Here is a 17,391-nt window from a genome sequence, read left to right as displayed (position 1 = left end):
TGACAGAATTCTGAAAATGTGTCTGAAAGTAAAAGTGGGAGTCTATGATGGAAAAATGAATCTGGTGGAATAACTGATTTGCTAGTGCTGGATTTCCAGAACTGACCTTCATAGGAACAAAGCACAATTGCCAGTTTCTCTTAGGAACTTGAGTCCTAATGAACTTTTTCGTATTTAAAAGGGAGAACCAGAACTCTGGTCACTATTGTAATCCAGGTACTCCTGAAGGGCAAGAAATCGTCTTCTGGAATTCAAATTCTATACATGATAGGCAAAGCTGTGTGTGCAGACACATCCAATGGAAAAGTATCTGTAATTTTCCTGTTCAAACTCTGGTAGAATACATGGGGAAAAAGAACTGAAGAAGCATGAATCCTGCACAACTATGTAAAGATTGAGCAGACAAATCACTTTATTTTGTAACAAAAGAATGTGTTGGGAGGCCTTGATTCTTACAAAGGTTGTTACTTCTTACAGAATTGTGTAGTTGCTTGCCCAGAAGGGAATGATGCACCACTTAAAAAACATACACACTTCTAAACAACTGTCAACAAAGATTTTATTTTAAATTCAAAGTTGCCTTGATTTATTATTATACCATGTTTCTTACCAGAAAACATTTTTCCATCATTTTACCATTTGTAGTTTTTTCAGCATCCTGTTCTGAAATATGGACATATGAAATGCACTCGGTGCAGTTCACTAGTGGTGGATCCCAACAGAGAACCTTTTTACTGCTTTTTATCCTGCTATTTGTGAGAATGTGATATGCACGTTAGAAATTCCTGCTGAAGTGTTTCTGGTCCATCATTTGCAAAAACAACAACAAAAACCAAAACACCAAAACCATTCTTCAAAAAAACAACACTGAAAGCCAGTATCACTTTTATCGTATGATTATCAATTCTGTGAAATTATATGATATAAACATGTTTCTTAAACATGCTACTGTTTTCTGTTTTGGTTTTGCAAGCATTTGAACAGTAAGCAAGTGTGATGATTGTGTATATCTTTGTTATCCAGTGACTTATCAAACACAGGAATATTTATAATTCTTAAAAATTCTCTTAAAAACAAGAGTCTGTCTACTTTGGAATCTTCATTATAGTGTTGAATATCATCAAGGCTGAGTACTGAAGAACACTGTTAACTGCATACGTAGCTACTTCATGATTTTGATCTACTGAGTAGTTTTCAGTTTGTGTATATATGGGAAACTGTCCATCACAGCCTGAACCTTTGATTGATCACTTGAGGCAGCTGCTGGAGCACAGGTGAAGCCACGCTCCACCCCTCCCAAATCTCATTTAAGGGCTGACTGCCACTAAGGCAGGATGTCTTTCACTGTCTCTCCTTTGTGGAGTTTACTGCAAGCCTCCAACATTGGTGAGCATTTTCCATTTATCATTTATCATGATAGAAAGATGATTTACGAAACATCTTGTTTAAACTCTGTTTACCTGCCAACTGTACATGTAATGTATGAAAGATTGAGCCTCAGCAGTCATTTAAAAATTATGCTATTGCCAGTTAGTGGAGGTTCAAATACTTTTTCTTGTATGAAGAACATACAGTGGATGTTTGTGCAGAGAGGCACTGGGTACTACCTTTCAACAGTAGCAACAGTGAAGTGAAAGACAAGCCTTATTCTGGATTGTCGTATGTAATTGCTTCCATGGAAATAAATAGGAGGCATTAGTTTCAGAGTAACCAATGTGTCTGTGTGTACGTATATTAAAATTTCAAATATTTAGGCAATTCCTGCCTTAGCTTATTCCTCCCTTAAGCAAATGTCTGCCTATTGAATCACATCTTGCTCTGTTTTTCTTTCTCTTCCAAGAGGTCTTCAGACTTGGAAGACTATATCCATTAAATAACTCTGGATCTGTTTTCTGTTATTAAATTTAAATCATGTTGTGATTACTGATTCTTAGGTAACCACAAGATTTCAGTTCAACAATTAACTCATCATATAATGTGTATTATATGATCCTGATAAAGATTGCATGATGCCTGGTACAGTGCCATTCATATCAGAAAATCATCATCTGCATTAGTTAGCTAGAACAGTTTCACATTTTGGACTTAATTACTGAAAGTGGTTAAATTAGTCATGAAGAACTGTTTTTGATAGAAAGAAACTGAAGATAGATGTCTGAGCCAGGTTTAGATGCAAATTTGAATTCTATGCCATAAACTCTTCTTGAGTTGGTAACAAACAGTTATTTTTACTTATGTCAGTAAGTGTCTGAAGTCCATACATTTGACATTTTATTATGTTTTCAATATTATTTTATTTATGCACGCTCAACTGTCTTCAATTAAAATTATATGAAAGCAGTTGTGTGCATCTGCTCTTGACAGCTGAAGGCTGCTCTTGACAGCTGAAAGAGTGAGAATGAAATATAGATACCACAAGAGGGGCAATGTAAAAATAAATTAAAAGTATTTCTTAAGTTTTAGATTAGAAACTAATCTAAATCATTAGTATTAGAACATTGTTTGCTCTTTCTTGTCATATCATCCAGGTACATATCTGAGTTTTTTGAATTCTCTTAGAGTGGATGAAGCTTCATCCCAGATCCCAGTTGTTAATCACTCGTCTTCTGTTCTCAGACTGTGAAACCAAATAAGGTGAACACAAAGTAAGGTAACTGCCAAGTCACTGAAAGCTGCTTCTGACATGGGGTAAAAATGACAGCTTTTAAGGTTTTGTCTGCATGGGTGGATTTATTGATGCATGTGGCATGTCTGAAGAATATGGAGTTTTGACAGCACATCAAGTGTTTATGCCCCTAAACATTGCAGTGTACTTAGCATCTCAAATATGAAGTGAATAGCAAAATAATCCATTATCTTCTCTTGACTTTTTATGTAATTGAAGCAAAAATCGTATTTGGTTATTATGTAGACAAAACTGAGTTGATCTTTCATAATAAACATGGTTGGTTTGTATGGGGCTTTTTCCAAAAGAAAACTGTAACGCTCAATCTATTGAATTTACAAAATTTAATAGGTCTTTCCAAGCATTGTATGTTCTAGACGCACAATGTCATTTACATCATATACCTTCAAAACAACTCATTCAAATCTGTCTCTTCAGTGCATTTTTTAATTTTGAGAGGCATACGTTATGCTATATTCTGCACACCAAAGGTTGATGAGATTTGGATTACTTTACAGAAGTTAGCTCTCTGTAAAGTTGACACCCTTCCCAGATGGAAAAGAGGATAAATGTTATGCCTTTAAAAAAAAAAAGAAAAAATTTAAAAATTTTTTAAAAACTCAAAAAAAAAAAAAAAAAAAAGCAACAAACAAGTATGAATAGAACAAACCTTAAAATTGATGTAATACTTTCCCCTTTTCCAAGTACCTTTCCTCCCTTAAAATCTTCTAAAATGAACTGGTATTTTCTTTTGCCAAAATATCTCCCATCTGCTGGGTTTGGCAGACCAACCAAAATTCAAGATTTCTAGTCTGCAAAAGAAAATAATGAAATAAAATTAAGCTATTTCTGAAACATGTTGGGAAGTTGCTGTAGCTTGCCTAGATTTCCATATGAGTCATAGCATCTCCAATAAATATGAGTCATGAAATATTTTACTAACACAAGCAGGACAGAGTTACAAAGGGGGAAATTTGCAGTAGCTGAGTATGTATATGTAGCTAACAAATATATCAGCTTTCCTCTCAGTAACTGTCAGAAATCCATCCACTTCTTCCTTATCACACAGCAAAGACAGCCCAGAGAATGGAGTCCCCAGATTTGCTTCCTTGTCTGCAGGAAAAAACCTTCTTCCCTCTTGGGTGGCTGGCTAGATTTAGATCAGCTCTATCATTGTCTCCCCATCCCCATGTCTGTAGGAATATTTTTCTTTATCAGTCTGATGAGAAGGAGGGGCAGATATTTGTAATTACAGCCATATTAATAATATGGTTGTTAGTGAATTTCTACTTGTCTGTAAAGATGCCATTCTAGGGCATAACCCGTTTCTGTCCATGTAGCATGATAATAAAAGTAGCTGGCTTGTGTGCAGGCCCCTAAGTTCTCATGGTCCTATGCGAATGGGAAACATGCTGGGATTTGGTCTACCCTCCTGCATGGGTCTGCAGACATTTGTTCAACCAAGGGCAAAGGCTGAAGGAGAGCTGGGGGAGAAGACCAAGAAGGATAGCATTTTCTATAAGTGCCTGTAGTAGACTATAAGTCTACTGCAGCTAGAGGAAGAGGGTCTGTGGTGAAGACTCATGATGATACCTAGATTCGAATACCTTATAAAAAGCCTCTTTGGGGACCATAAAATGTCAGGACAGCAACCCAAATTCTGTTGCACCTGAAGGTTTGCATTTCACACAAATCTTGGTCTTCTTTAGTTAAGTCAAAGATGCTTAAGATGACAGCTGCTTTGACCTACCAACAATTAACACCTGAGTGTACCTAAAAGGTGGGGGTGCATGAATAGCAATATCCCTACTACATCGGGGGAAGCTTGGGATTATTTGTGCTGTCTAACCCCATCTCAAAAATTACTGACAAGATAATTACAACAAGACTGTTGTTCTTGTAGAAGGGGATGTCTAAGTTTCTCCAGGGAGTTTTCCAAAACATTTTGATCGGTCTTTGTTCTGGATTGTCCTACAGACACCCAAATTCTGTGTAGGGAACTGAAGAATCTAAATAGAAGGCACTATTGAAATTTACTGCACCCCATGAATTACCAAATGTTTTTCCCTTGTAGTACTAACTTCAAAGAATCTTTTTTATTATGCAGCTCGTGTCACAGAAATGAGCTTTCGTAATCTTGCAAGCTATTTTCTCTGAGGGAAATAAGTACTTTATATTATTAAGTTGGGCTTACGAATTCCTTTGGCATCTGTTTTAACAAAGGATTTTGATCAAAATTAGCTGAAATGGGATGCTTTCATTTGAGCACTTGCAGTTTTGTTGAAGCTGTATTCTTATAGGCATTACCTTAACAGGAGTTGTAAGCATTTACAGGACGTAGCTCAGAATTAGCATGGCTGAAGTGGGAGTCATTTTTCATTTTTATAACTCTCTGGCATGCCTCACTTACCTACTAACTGCAGTCTGTTCTGTGCTGCCTTGATGGATGAAGCAACATACTTGTAAATAACAGATATATTTATATTGCTTGCTGATCGGGGAAGAAACATAGCATTACCAAAGCCATGTCTCTATAGCAGCTTTCAGGCTCTGCTGCTGCTGATTCCAGATCAGCTTTTCACTTTTAGTTCAGGTCATAAAGTTTTTAATTTTTACATACCTACAACATGATGGAAAAATAATAGGGCTATAAAATGATGTTAATTTTAATATCTGTTTTTCAACTTTTTTTTAACTGGTCTCTATTAAAACAATTTTTGAATTGTATATTAAATTGTGGAAAGCATAGTAAGGACTAGAATTTAAATCCAGCCCCTAAATTTTTTATTTCAAATAATCGTTTTGTATTTATATATCAGAGACTTCTGTCAGTTGTCTGACCAAATCAGAAATGCTAGATGCATTTGAAAAAGACAAATGTCTGTGAGAGTAATTCTAGTTTACTAAAATGAAGGTTTAGAAGTTTAAAAGACATCCTTGTATTTTTATTGTTTGCTAAGTGGTGCCCGTACAGTCATTACTGGTTTGATCTGGAGTACTGATGGATGAACTGTATAAGTACCAAGGTCAAATCTGTGTTTATTTTTGATCCATTGTGATACTTGACCTGACATTTCCACAGCTAATTTTCTTCATGTCTGTTTGCGCCTCTTGTTATCTCATGGTGTCATTTCAGTGCATCTTTTTTCTTCTTTCTTCCAAGCAATTTGGATTAAGAAATTTCATTGGAATGAATCTGCTCCTTCCCTTCTTATGCTTTGGTTAAGACTTAGAAGAATTCTTAGTTAATCTTTTCAGTAACATTTTTGGTTTTCCTTTGCATAAAACTGCTTAGAGAGATGTGGCATAGCAATGACTTTAAATACAAATCATTATTCAGTCCTATCAGGGCAGTGTTTAAAAAATAAAACCATTCCTTATACCATCTGGAATGAAGTAGTGTGAACATGAAATCCTTATCACAAACTCTTTAACATTATAGATGTATTCTGAATTGTCTACGTTATTTTCTAGTCAGACACAGGCCTTGTGAAACTCTGCTGAATAAATATACTCGTATCACTGAAAGCATTATACTGACAGTCTTGTCTTATTACAAGCAGACTCCAAAGGCCACATGTACCTGCAAAAATCCAGCTACACACTAGTATTAAAGCCTAGATGTACCAAAATGTAAAAGTAGTGAAAGTGTGTTTAATTAATAAACTGCAGGAGTAAATATTTAATAGGAATATATTCTTCTGAATATTGATATCTTTTCCTGCATTACTCACTGTAGTCATTTCAATTACTGGTTCATTGTGATGAGTTTTAAGTTGATGTGTCTTATTAAGGACAGAGCATCTGAAATTTTTAGGTTCATAAAAAGTCTATGATTAAGCCATGAAAATTAATTTGGCCATTTATAATAGATTGTTAATTAGTTTGGTAATAGGTCTGTCACTTCCAAACTCTCTGCAGAAGGTGGATATTAGGTTAGTTACGTCTCGTGAGATTTCAGAGATTTATGGCATCCCTTATGAGAGATATTACTGTCAAAATTTTTCTTGTGGAGAAATATTCTTAACTGTCAAACATTTAAAGATTATTATTGTAGAAATAGTTGATGTGTCATACTTTGATATCAGCATTAAATCCTCAAAATTACAGTAAAAATTCAGGTGTATTCTAGATAAAGATCAGACTATATACATTGTGACAGTGTTCTGCATGTTCCATCCATATCTAAGACTACAAAAATGATAAAATAAGATGTTGCTTCTAAAAAAGGTATAATCCTTGCCTTTGTACTATTAATGTATTCCCACTTCTCTGTTTTTTGCTAAGTGTTATGTATGGTAATATTAAACTGGGGGCAATTATAACAGTCCTCATTTGGACAGAACAGAATGTAGGCAACAGACAATTCAAAGATTTCAGATGATCCAGATTTCTTCAGGTTCAAGCTACCACTATGCCTATTTCAGGTGCATTTGGGTAAGTTAATTTTGCCTCTGTACTCTCTAGAAACTTTATAAAATCTGTAATTGAAGCATAAGCTTTGCAAACACTAATTATGCAAAAAGGAAAATTATCTGTAGTTAACTTCAACTTGGTGGATCACTTGAGCTGGCTTAATTCAACTCTGGGCTATGGGATAAACTTGAAGTCCAAGTAGTTCCAAGTATGATGAGGTACAGCTACGAGGTGTTTTTATGTTTTTAGTACATCCATGAATGGCTTTGTCTTGTGGTTTTGTCAAAAACAACAACAACCCATGAATATAACCCATAATATATATAGTATGTGACTACTGGGAGTTGCTCCAGCCAGATTTCATACCTGGTGTTCTCTTATATGAGATTGTTTATTTAACCTTGTATTCAAATAGTCTAACATCAAAGAATGAGGTATAAACATATAAAGATATCTTTGATAACTGAAAAGAGTCTCTCTTACCTACAAGTTCAGTGAAATTCCACTTAATCCCTAAATAAGAATATTTTCTTCTAGTGGAAGAAACTATATTCTGAAAAACACTTTACTTAAGTGCAGCACAGTAATACTTCAATGTTTATATCTCAAAGCAGTTCAAAATGCCTTGTATTTTAAGACCATGGAACAAGGGCCTTGCTGAGAACTGAGGGGCTGAAAGTAGCTCCATAGCAGTTCTTTTGATAGCAGAGGGAAAAAAAGCCGAATTCTGCTTTGCTTAGGCAAAACTTATTTTCTCCTCATTTTTTTCTTCATAGTTGGAATCACATTAAAGATAGGTCAAAGTTAAATATGAAATGAACTTCTCCCATCTTGTCAGTTGCACAGTTCCTGCAGTAAAAGGACAAGACACTGCAGTGTTCAAAAGTGTTTTAATATGTAGGTTATTATAAAAAATAGGAAGTAGCTGTTTTTGATGTAACCTGAATGCATAATTACACAACATTTTAGGCTGTTAAAATGGAAATACATCCATCTGTGTTGCATGTCAATGAAAATTTGGTGAAAAGGTACTGTTTAAAATGCTGGGGAGCACCAGGTAATTCAGAAGTGAGACTACTAGAAAACTGTTTTCTAGGTAAGTACAAACTCTGGATCCTGTGCAAACTCTTGTATGTTATGTGGAGCTGGAAAGCAGCACAGCTTCTCTTTGAACTGTGAAAACATTGGTATAAGAATATGCAGCTGACTGCATTTTCAGGGTGAACTGAAGAGGACAGTGGTGAATTGTGGATATGAATCTTGGAAGTAGGCGATAAGAACATGAGGAAAAATATCAGATTATGAGCTCAGATTGAGAATGTCTGAGTGGGAGACTAGGTGGGATTTGTTAGAGGATAAGGACTCCAGATAAAGAATTATAATGGATTTTATAGGTTCAGACACTGTGTTATGACACAGAACATTAAAGTAAATGTTTTATATGATCTTATATTCATTTGTTGGAACCCAAACAAATTTGTCCAACTACTTCAACACCAGGCAACCAATTGCTCACAGATGTATTCATAACGGCGCTGCAAGGACAAAGCACATCTGTTTCCTAATTCTTCCTAGATCATCTTCTATGAGCTGCAACATAAACAAGGTATTTCTGTCTACCCAGGTCCAATCTCTTTTCAAATACTACCTAAGAAGACTTCTAAGTTTTCCTTATTTGTATGCAGTATGACAGAAAAATGGTTTTGGCACTTGACCACTGTGTTTTTCCTGTGGCAGATTCTCTGATTTTTTTTCTTTTGTATGTATTTCAGACATTTTCTTCTTTTCTTTCAGTAAATATTGTCTGGTGTTTTTGAACTCTAAAGAACATCTCTGTACTTGTTACTAAATTCATTGAATTCCAAGTCTTTCTTGAAGCACTTGATACTGGGAGGCATTTTAGATTTGTCTTAACCATCCTAGACTGTAAAAATCTCATTTCTGATTGTAAGGGTTAGCTTTTACTCTGCTGTAACAGTGAGATGGGTAACATTACTCACTAAACTGAGCAACCCTGTCTCTTCAATTCTCTTATTAGTCTAGTTCTTTTCGTTATATATTTTGTGCCTGGGGGTGACCTTAGGTTCTGCTACTTCCGCTCACTAGTCAGTAAAGCTGGCAGTGTGAGAGAAGGGGAAAAAGCTATTCTTAGCACAGTCTTTGTTTGATTGGGTGTAAGAGGAATGAAGAAATGTTTATGAAGTGTCTATTTTTCTCTTCTCTACATTACTAATTTTAAAAATAATCAAATTAATGTTTCTATTTCCTAACACAGAAAACAGCTAGAGGCATGTAACAAGAGTATTTACGGTAATCCATCTGTAAATACAACATGTATATGGCATAAAACATCTGGGTTTAGAATAAAGGCTGGATTATTTTCATGCTCGATTACACATGGTTTTATACACAGCCATGTTCATTTTATGTATTGTTGATGATACGGACATGGGGTCCTTTTATATAAGCACTTAGTATGCCTTTAATCCTAGTTGAGATATTCATGTAAGCAAGGGCAGACTGTGGACTCTAAAGTGAAACAATGGCTTCAGCCAAGTTACTCTGAGAGAAGGCATTCTGGATGGAGAGTTGGTAAACTGAATTAAAGCTTAGTGAGACAATGAGACCAGTGGCATTATCTTAAAGTATACTTAAATGACAGCTCCATTACATGTTCAAACTTATAATCAAAGAGGGAAAAACAATAAGCAGTCATGAGTTTATGACTTAAAAGGTACATTGGAACTCCTCTAGCTGAATTTTTATGGTTGTTGAAAATGCCATCAGTGAAATTCCATCCTTAAAAACTTTATAACATCATGCAAAAGACTTCCCTGTTCATATTTTTCTTGTGTTTGGTTCATATAGCTATTGCCCTTTAGAAACTTTTAAGTTATCTTTGTACCTTCTCTAATGATCTTTGTAATATTACCAGAGGCAAAAAGTATGGTACAGAAACAATGATTTAAGATTATAATATGGCATTTCCATAGAGATCTAATTTTGGGTCCAGATGGCAAATGCTGCTTAAGCTCTTTCATGAATTAAAGAGGAGAGGACAATTCTTGCTGTTACAAACAAGATGTTTCTCAGGTAAAAAGAAAATCAGATGTGATTGCATCTTTCTTAATATCTTCTCTGAAATACTAATTAGCAAATACTTGAAATTTCTAACAGGGAAGGCTCACTTTCCTTCCCTCTGAGAGGCAATAGAAGCAAAGAGCTGGTGTGCTTCCAACTGTGATTAACTCTGGAGCAAAGCCACCACAAAGGTGAAAACTACCCCAGGAGATCATATTTACTAGTATGCTTTTGTTTCTGGGGCTAAAAAAAGAGTCTTAAATTTTCCTTCAGGCAGGCTGCCATTTTGTCTCTGAAAATCACAGAAGTCCTATATTTTTTCACTCGAAGTCTTCACTCGAAGTTCATTTGCCTGTTCAAGCTTAACAGGGGGATGTCTAATTGACTAAAATGTCATCAGAATTGTGTGCACTAACTTATCGTTTAAACTTCTTTTTTAAATAAGAAAGTATTATCTGATAATAATATATTCTATATATTAATAATCTATTAATATATTAATATTAATATGAATAGAGTGCAACCTTACAATTGGACTGCATTACTTGAAATAGGAATGCATTCCAGCCTGGACAGGGAAAATTAGAGCAGGAAAGATATGAGGAAGCCTTTGGCAGAGGACAGTGAAACTGTGTCTGTAATCTCACTATCAAACTCTGAATCTAATAATTTAACTTTGGGGTGGGGAAGGGATGTGTTATTAGGCAGAGGGGACAATTCAGAATCATATTTTCAGAAGATACTATTTGGAAGATACTAGTTGACTAATGTTTATCTTTGTAGGAAAAATAAAATCATCCTCAAGACTTATTCTACCATAAACTGAATTGTTTTGGTATGAATCATGGCCACTGGCACTCAAATTAATTTCCTTCCTTCAAATTAAATGTTTTTTAATCATATGTTAACATACATCAGAAAAACAGAGGAACCTGGGATCCTCATCAAAGGCTCAGCATGAATATACAGATGCATTATTTTACAGTACGTAAATTACAGTGTTGTCAAATTCTATCTTCATTAGGAAAAAATAAAGGTAGTGAAATGTTGTATAGTCTATTATTTTCTTCCTTTAATTTAAATGAAAAAGATGACAGCATTAGCCTTCATTAAGAAGTTGTATTGGTCTACTAGAGGTGATCTTTGCCTATAAAGCTGGTCCAGCTTGTATCCCTTGAATAGGGCATATACAACCCAACTAATATTCACTATTATTTCAGTTCCTAATTGAAAGATGAGAGGGCATTTTGTTTCTGGACTGCCTTCTTTAGCCATCCTTTTGTGAGCTGGTTTTCCAGAGAGTGTGGATGAAACCACTGAAACGATAAAAAGTCCTAGTTCTTCGTGTTTTGTATTGAAAATGACTGCTTTACTGATGTTACTGAAAGTAATGGTAGTAAATTCTTAAGTTTAAACTCTCACAGTATCTTATGATCATATAATCAATACTGAAAAAGAATACCAAAGGAATAAGGTGGAAATCATGCTTGCAGCAATTTAACATGCTTTAGAAGTAGTCCTCAAAAATGCAAAGATTATGACTTTTACTAGAAACAAAATGATAGTGTTAGAAGTTTGAACAAAACTGCATCCCAGAAGTTAGAGTTAAAAAGGTAAATGAATGGATTATTGATGTAAGAAGACTTCCAGTCCATTTCCCAAGATTTTGGGTATTGAAACCTCCTCTATCTAGTTTGTGAAATCACTCCTTAGTTATTCAGGAAACAACTGATTACCCTGCTGAAAATGTCTTGCTAGCATTCCTGCTGTGTTTGCATTAATATTTCAGTATACTAAATTGGAGTAAAAATGTTCTTCTACCACCCCTGTATGCGTGTAGCATATGTTTGCTAATCCTTCCTGAAGATGTGTAAAAAAATTGAATGGAAATTAATAGAATAATGAATCAATGAGCAAAATAATTTATTTGAAATTTATATTCTGAGGGAAAAAATCCACCCCTAATTAGGCTAATAAAATTAGATCTTTGAAAATAGGAAATAACAAATCAATCAATGGTTAGTGAAAAGAATTAAAATACCTAGTAACAGAAAAATGAAATGGTGAAATATATTCTAGACTTATTCCAGAAACTTAACCATAGAAATAAATAAGTATAGAAAACCAGTCGTAATTTAGAAGACTAGTATCATTTCACTGGTAAGGGTCCTTATTTTTATGTAGGATTTATACGGAATTTACAGGTAGTATATACAGGTACCTGATGCAGCAAAACATGCATGTCTGACTTCTCCTCTCTTGAAGCTATTGGAAAGTACAGTGCTGTAGTGTGGGTGGAAAGGAAATATGGCAGTAAGCTGAGACAGGGCTCAAGTGTCATCTCAGAGCCCTGGGGCAGCTCTTTAAGTGCTCTTGGCATTTCTAGATTTGAGCCATTAAGGGTCAAACATTTGGTTAAATATACGTTATTGTGATATTTGGGACATTTTTTATTTTACCTTCGGTTGTTTGAAATCCTTAAAATACTTATCTTTATACTTTACTCTTTAACCACAGAAAATATGTCTCTCACTCTCAAGACTCCCACGTTATCTCAGGGCTCAGAATTTTAAGATTCTGAGAAGGACCAAGTCATTTCTTTCCTCCTATTTCCTGTACATTTTTGTGTACTTTTCTCATTTATTCTCAATACACTGAGATCTTATAATTGTGGAGATCTTGAGATGTCAGCCTGTCTTTTATATCTGTGCTGTGGGACACTGAGGTAAATGATATAATGATGTATTGCATTGCTAGGCTGGGCTCAGAAAGTAATTAGAATGCAAACAAGGAATGAATGTGTACTGGTTTGATTCTAGAGCTGGGAAGAAATTTTACCGCAGCAACATCAAGCAAATGAATTTCCAATGAATAATTGATTTCAATGTCACCTTTACTGTTTATAAATTATCCACAAGCCTCATACAAATATCACTGGTTTGTTCGTTTTATCTAGTTTGTGCTTTCTTTTTTTGATGATTGGCCATTTACTGAACGATGTATGTGAACATAGGCAGATAATCTGTATTACTTTTATCCGATGACTCATGTAACCAAACAGTTCTGTAAAAAGTAGAAATTCTGTAAATGCCTGCAAAATATATTTTTAGCTGATATTTCTGGATTTTAGCTTCAGAGCCAAGAGAAAATGAATGGTAAAAATATAGACATTATTGAAGTACTCTAATGCTCTTGAGAAACTGTACACAAGGTCACAAACAGGGAAGAAAAGGAATTTTGCATCTGGGTAGGTTAGGCAGAAAGTGTCTTCTGCTTTTTGCTCAGTACTAGTTCACCTTAATCAAGCAAAATATTCCTCGCTTGTTTTCTGTTAAAGATAAGGGTAGAGATGTGTCACATGAGAAGATTATAATAACTTTCTCTTAATATTTATAACATTTCCATGGACTGACTCCTTACATTCTTGAAAATAGGATTGCAGCTGGCTTTTGAGTGGATTCATAGCATAAATGAGGTTTGGTAAAGGCCTTGCTACTTTGTGTACATCCAGCACCTGGGACTGTTTTTTGTTTTTTTTTTCCCTCTGCCTCATGCCTATGAAGTCTCTCTGTGCTTACAGGATGTCTACTAAAGGATGCTTTCTCTCATCAAGAAGGAATAGGCCCACATTGGCCCCAGAAGCATAGACATCTTTGCTGTATGCACTGTTAAAACTGAACAGCTTTTCAGCAATAATCAAGACTAGTCATGACCCTTAATTAATATAGAAGCTGCTGAAGGGTGCTACAGCTGCCATATTTACATTCACAGAGATGTTAAGCTGAATGTGTAAGACAGTACAGATTTTTTCTTTCACTCTTCCTTTGATTTCCCACTTTTTTGTATGGATTAGGCTATTGACCCTGCCACCCTACCCCATAAATACAGGATCTGAGCAAATACCTCTCATTCAGTTGCTCAGTATCAATCTACAGAATCCTATATTTAAACCAGTATAACTTCACTGATTTCAGGGAGTAATCCAGTTTCACAGGTGGAAACAAAGAGTTCTTTAAGAGTTCTTTATCCATTTTAGAGAGCTATGTTATTATATTCAAAACATATGTTCTCGTTGGATTAATGTTCCCTGATGTCCTACATTTTCAACTTAATGTCTCTACTTCTCCTTTTAAAAATCTTTGTATTGAGGTAAATTAGTAAGATTAATTTATTATTTATTTATTTATTGATGTTTGTGTGAGATTACATTTTGAGTCACATAGCATAGAGTCAGCTGCCAGATTTCTGGATGCAGATGCTGAACACAAATAATTAATGGAGCTTCTAAAACCAGTTAGTTAGATGCTAGGGTTGTTAGCCTTTTCTCTGTGCTGCTTTACAGGCAGTGTTTTGTTATACTTTGCTAGTTGATAAGAAATGTTGTCTGGCAGACAGTGTCTCTATCTCTTTTCTCAATGTTAATGGTTTTAACAAAATGAAAAATGACCTTGCTTTGGCTAATAACCTATGCTCTCTAATTCTAAAGCATGCAGGGACAAAATGCATTAGCATGCTAATGGAACTTTGCACCCTAAGGTTCTGGTTTACCAGATATTAGGAATGCATTAGTGATTCACGAACACGAGAGGACAGGATTCATTAGCATGCTAATGCTACCTGAGAATATACAACTATTGTTGTATCAGTGAAATGATATTTTAAATGTGAGGGTATTTTTATATTTTAGTAGGCTGTATCTGTAGGCATGTTTGATAAACAAATTACAACATTTTTGAAGATAATTGATGGTTCTAAACATCTTAAAATAGAAGATCTTAAGATCTTCACAGAAATCACTAGATTTTCAGATATGTTCATCTTTAGATTATGTCTTTGAATGTATTCTGATTAGATTTTGATATATAATCTGGGTACACACATTTGTGTTAAATTATATTTTGGTTTCAAGGCTTATCCAAAATAAATGATGACACGTTTCCATGAAACTTCCATTTGAAATGTCTGATTTTCCTGACACTGTAATGGATGATGGTTCTGTTTGATTCATCTAAGTTCTTGAAGTGCAGTTAATAGATGTCTTGGGTAGAAAAAAGCAGAACTGTAATTGTGCCTTTGGTATTTGCTTTTTATCTTCTTTCTTCTTTCTATGCTTTTCATTCATAGCACACCTAAAGCTAGAAACAGAAAGACTTTAACTTGCACATACTCACGTTACTCTAAAATACTTTTGTTAAGTTTATATAATGTTGACAGGGAAAAATGACCTTATCAAGTCCTAGAATAATTGTTATAAATACAACAGTGGGTGTGAAAAGATATACAGTCTTAGCAAGGGAGCTGCAAGGAGTCCTTCTGGAGCTATGGTTGATTGAACATATCTTGATATTATGATTTTCTCTAAGAATAATAATGTGGTCTTGACACTGTTTATGTAGATTTATAATTTCTCTTGGCACTTCTCCCATAAATTAAAGTCAGCTAAACTCTCAGTCTTCAAGAAGAGTAATGCAATTAAACATGACATTGCCGATGAACCAGACATCTTAGATCACAGTTTAGTAAATTCCAGGTACTTTATAACAAGTCTCAGTTTTCCAGCCACCATCTTAATGTTAGTATGGGCTTAATAAAGGGCTTTTCTTCATGTCCATGCTCAACTCCCCACTCACTCCCATCACCCTATGTCTCCTGAAATTTTCTGAAACTGTGAGTTATTATGCAGTACTTCGGGTCTAGAGATAATTCAGGTCTGTGTAGATTCCCATTGCATATGTGACTCAGCATCATGCATGAAATCCTGTCTCTAGTGCTGCTTATAAATAAGATAGAAAGTAAAATGTAAGAGGAATAGACTGAGTTTGCTATTGTAAGCACAACCCATGTTATTCAGGTTATTTTTCAATTTAACTTGAAACCATATTTATTGTTAAAGTATGCCAACACTATGACTGTATTGGGCCTCTTCATCTTTAAAATAAGGAAACCAATGTAGATAATATCCAACCTCTTTTTTCTATGGCATCACAAAACTGTATTAAATATTTCATTTTCAAAATTATGCAGGGAGGTTTCTGGAGCCTGTTGTCTGATTACATCTTTTCTGGCAGACTTACAGCGTTGTTGCACTCTTACATAAATATACAGGCTGGTTTAAGCTGAACTTGTTCAGGTTATTGCTGAACTTGTATGTGCTAACTATTTATCTCTCCCTAATTAAAATAATGAGAGAAATTGTGCTGGCAGAGTACCTGATAAATAAGGTTGTTTAACACTGAAAACATCTATCTTCCCAGATTAATAACTTTTGCAGTATTGACCTTTCAGTGCTTCCTTCTTGCCTGAAGGTGGCCAACAACATTAGGATCTTGGTAGTCAAAGGAGAAAAGATGACTGCTCCTGCAGTCATAATTCTATACCTTTTATTGCAGTGTTCATGTAACAGTCAGAGTGCATGAGCTTGCCCTGAAAACATTCATTGTATTTGCTTTGCTATGAAAAGCTTTTTTGTTTCTATCTTGTTTCTTGTTTCTATCTTGTTTTTTGATGCTGCACAATTTCCTTCCCCCCCCCCCCCCCCCCCTTTTTTTATATATACTACAAAATTTCCTTCTTTGAGAGGAAATAATTGTTAGATTAAAGATGATATGCTTCTTGGTATGCTGTTGTGCCAAGCAAATATTGACTAATATAAAGGTAAAGATTGTACATGAAAGCAGAAATATATTACTTGTTGCTTTGATGGTAGCCTGTCTTCCAGTACCACTTCTATGCGACATTTCTGGCTCAATTTTCTGTGCTAGTATGAGTCACCAGTGACAATCCTTTCCTTTCAATTGTGAAAAGCATCTTGACTAAAGAAACTAGGTGAATGTCAGTGGAAAAAATCATGAATTACCGTGAGAAACTCATGGAAAACTCTAGCTGTTTGGAAATATACCAACGCTTTGAAGACTAAATTCTCAGCCACTATAGATTATAGTAACCATTAAGCTTATGGAGAAATATATTATTTACCCTAGCCAAGGAAGTGGCCCTGTGTTCTACAAGGAAAGGGTGCTCTCAGATTTCAGAGAAATGTACTTTGACAAGCACTGCAATTCCATTAAGTACACCCTTTGCTTTTTAGTGAATGTTCAAAGTCTTGCTAAAATGATATTGGCAGGGTATTGGGCTATTTAAGTTGAGGGGGAAAAGTAAATTCAAAAAATAAATTTTCAATAATCAGAAATCATTTTCACCACAAGAAGATAAATCTAAATCTTTCTGTT

At 34.9% G+C, this 17,391-nt stretch overlaps 1 long non-coding RNA gene across 1 annotated transcript in view; it reads left to right on the top strand.

Moving 5' to 3' along the window:
* Nucleotides 1-8,549: 8,549 nt before the first annotated feature.
* LOC146760760 (uncharacterized) overlaps nucleotides 8,550-17,391 on the top strand; it is a 119,623-nt gene continuing 110,781 nt past the window's right edge. The window contains exon 1 of the long non-coding RNA XR_014946689.1: nucleotides 8,550-8,687. This is a non-coding gene — a long non-coding RNA (uncharacterized LOC146760760). The remainder of the gene's footprint in view (nucleotides 8,688-17,391) is intronic.

This window comes from Coturnix japonica, chromosome 5 (assembly GCF_054131305.1).
Source record: "Coturnix japonica strain WE chromosome 5, WE-NBRP24, whole genome shotgun sequence".
Classification (NCBI taxonomy): domain Eukaryota; kingdom Metazoa; phylum Chordata; class Aves; order Galliformes; family Phasianidae; genus Coturnix; species Coturnix japonica.
The sequence above is the reverse complement of the archived record's forward strand: the minus strand, read 5'-3'. Positions and strand labels throughout refer to the sequence as shown.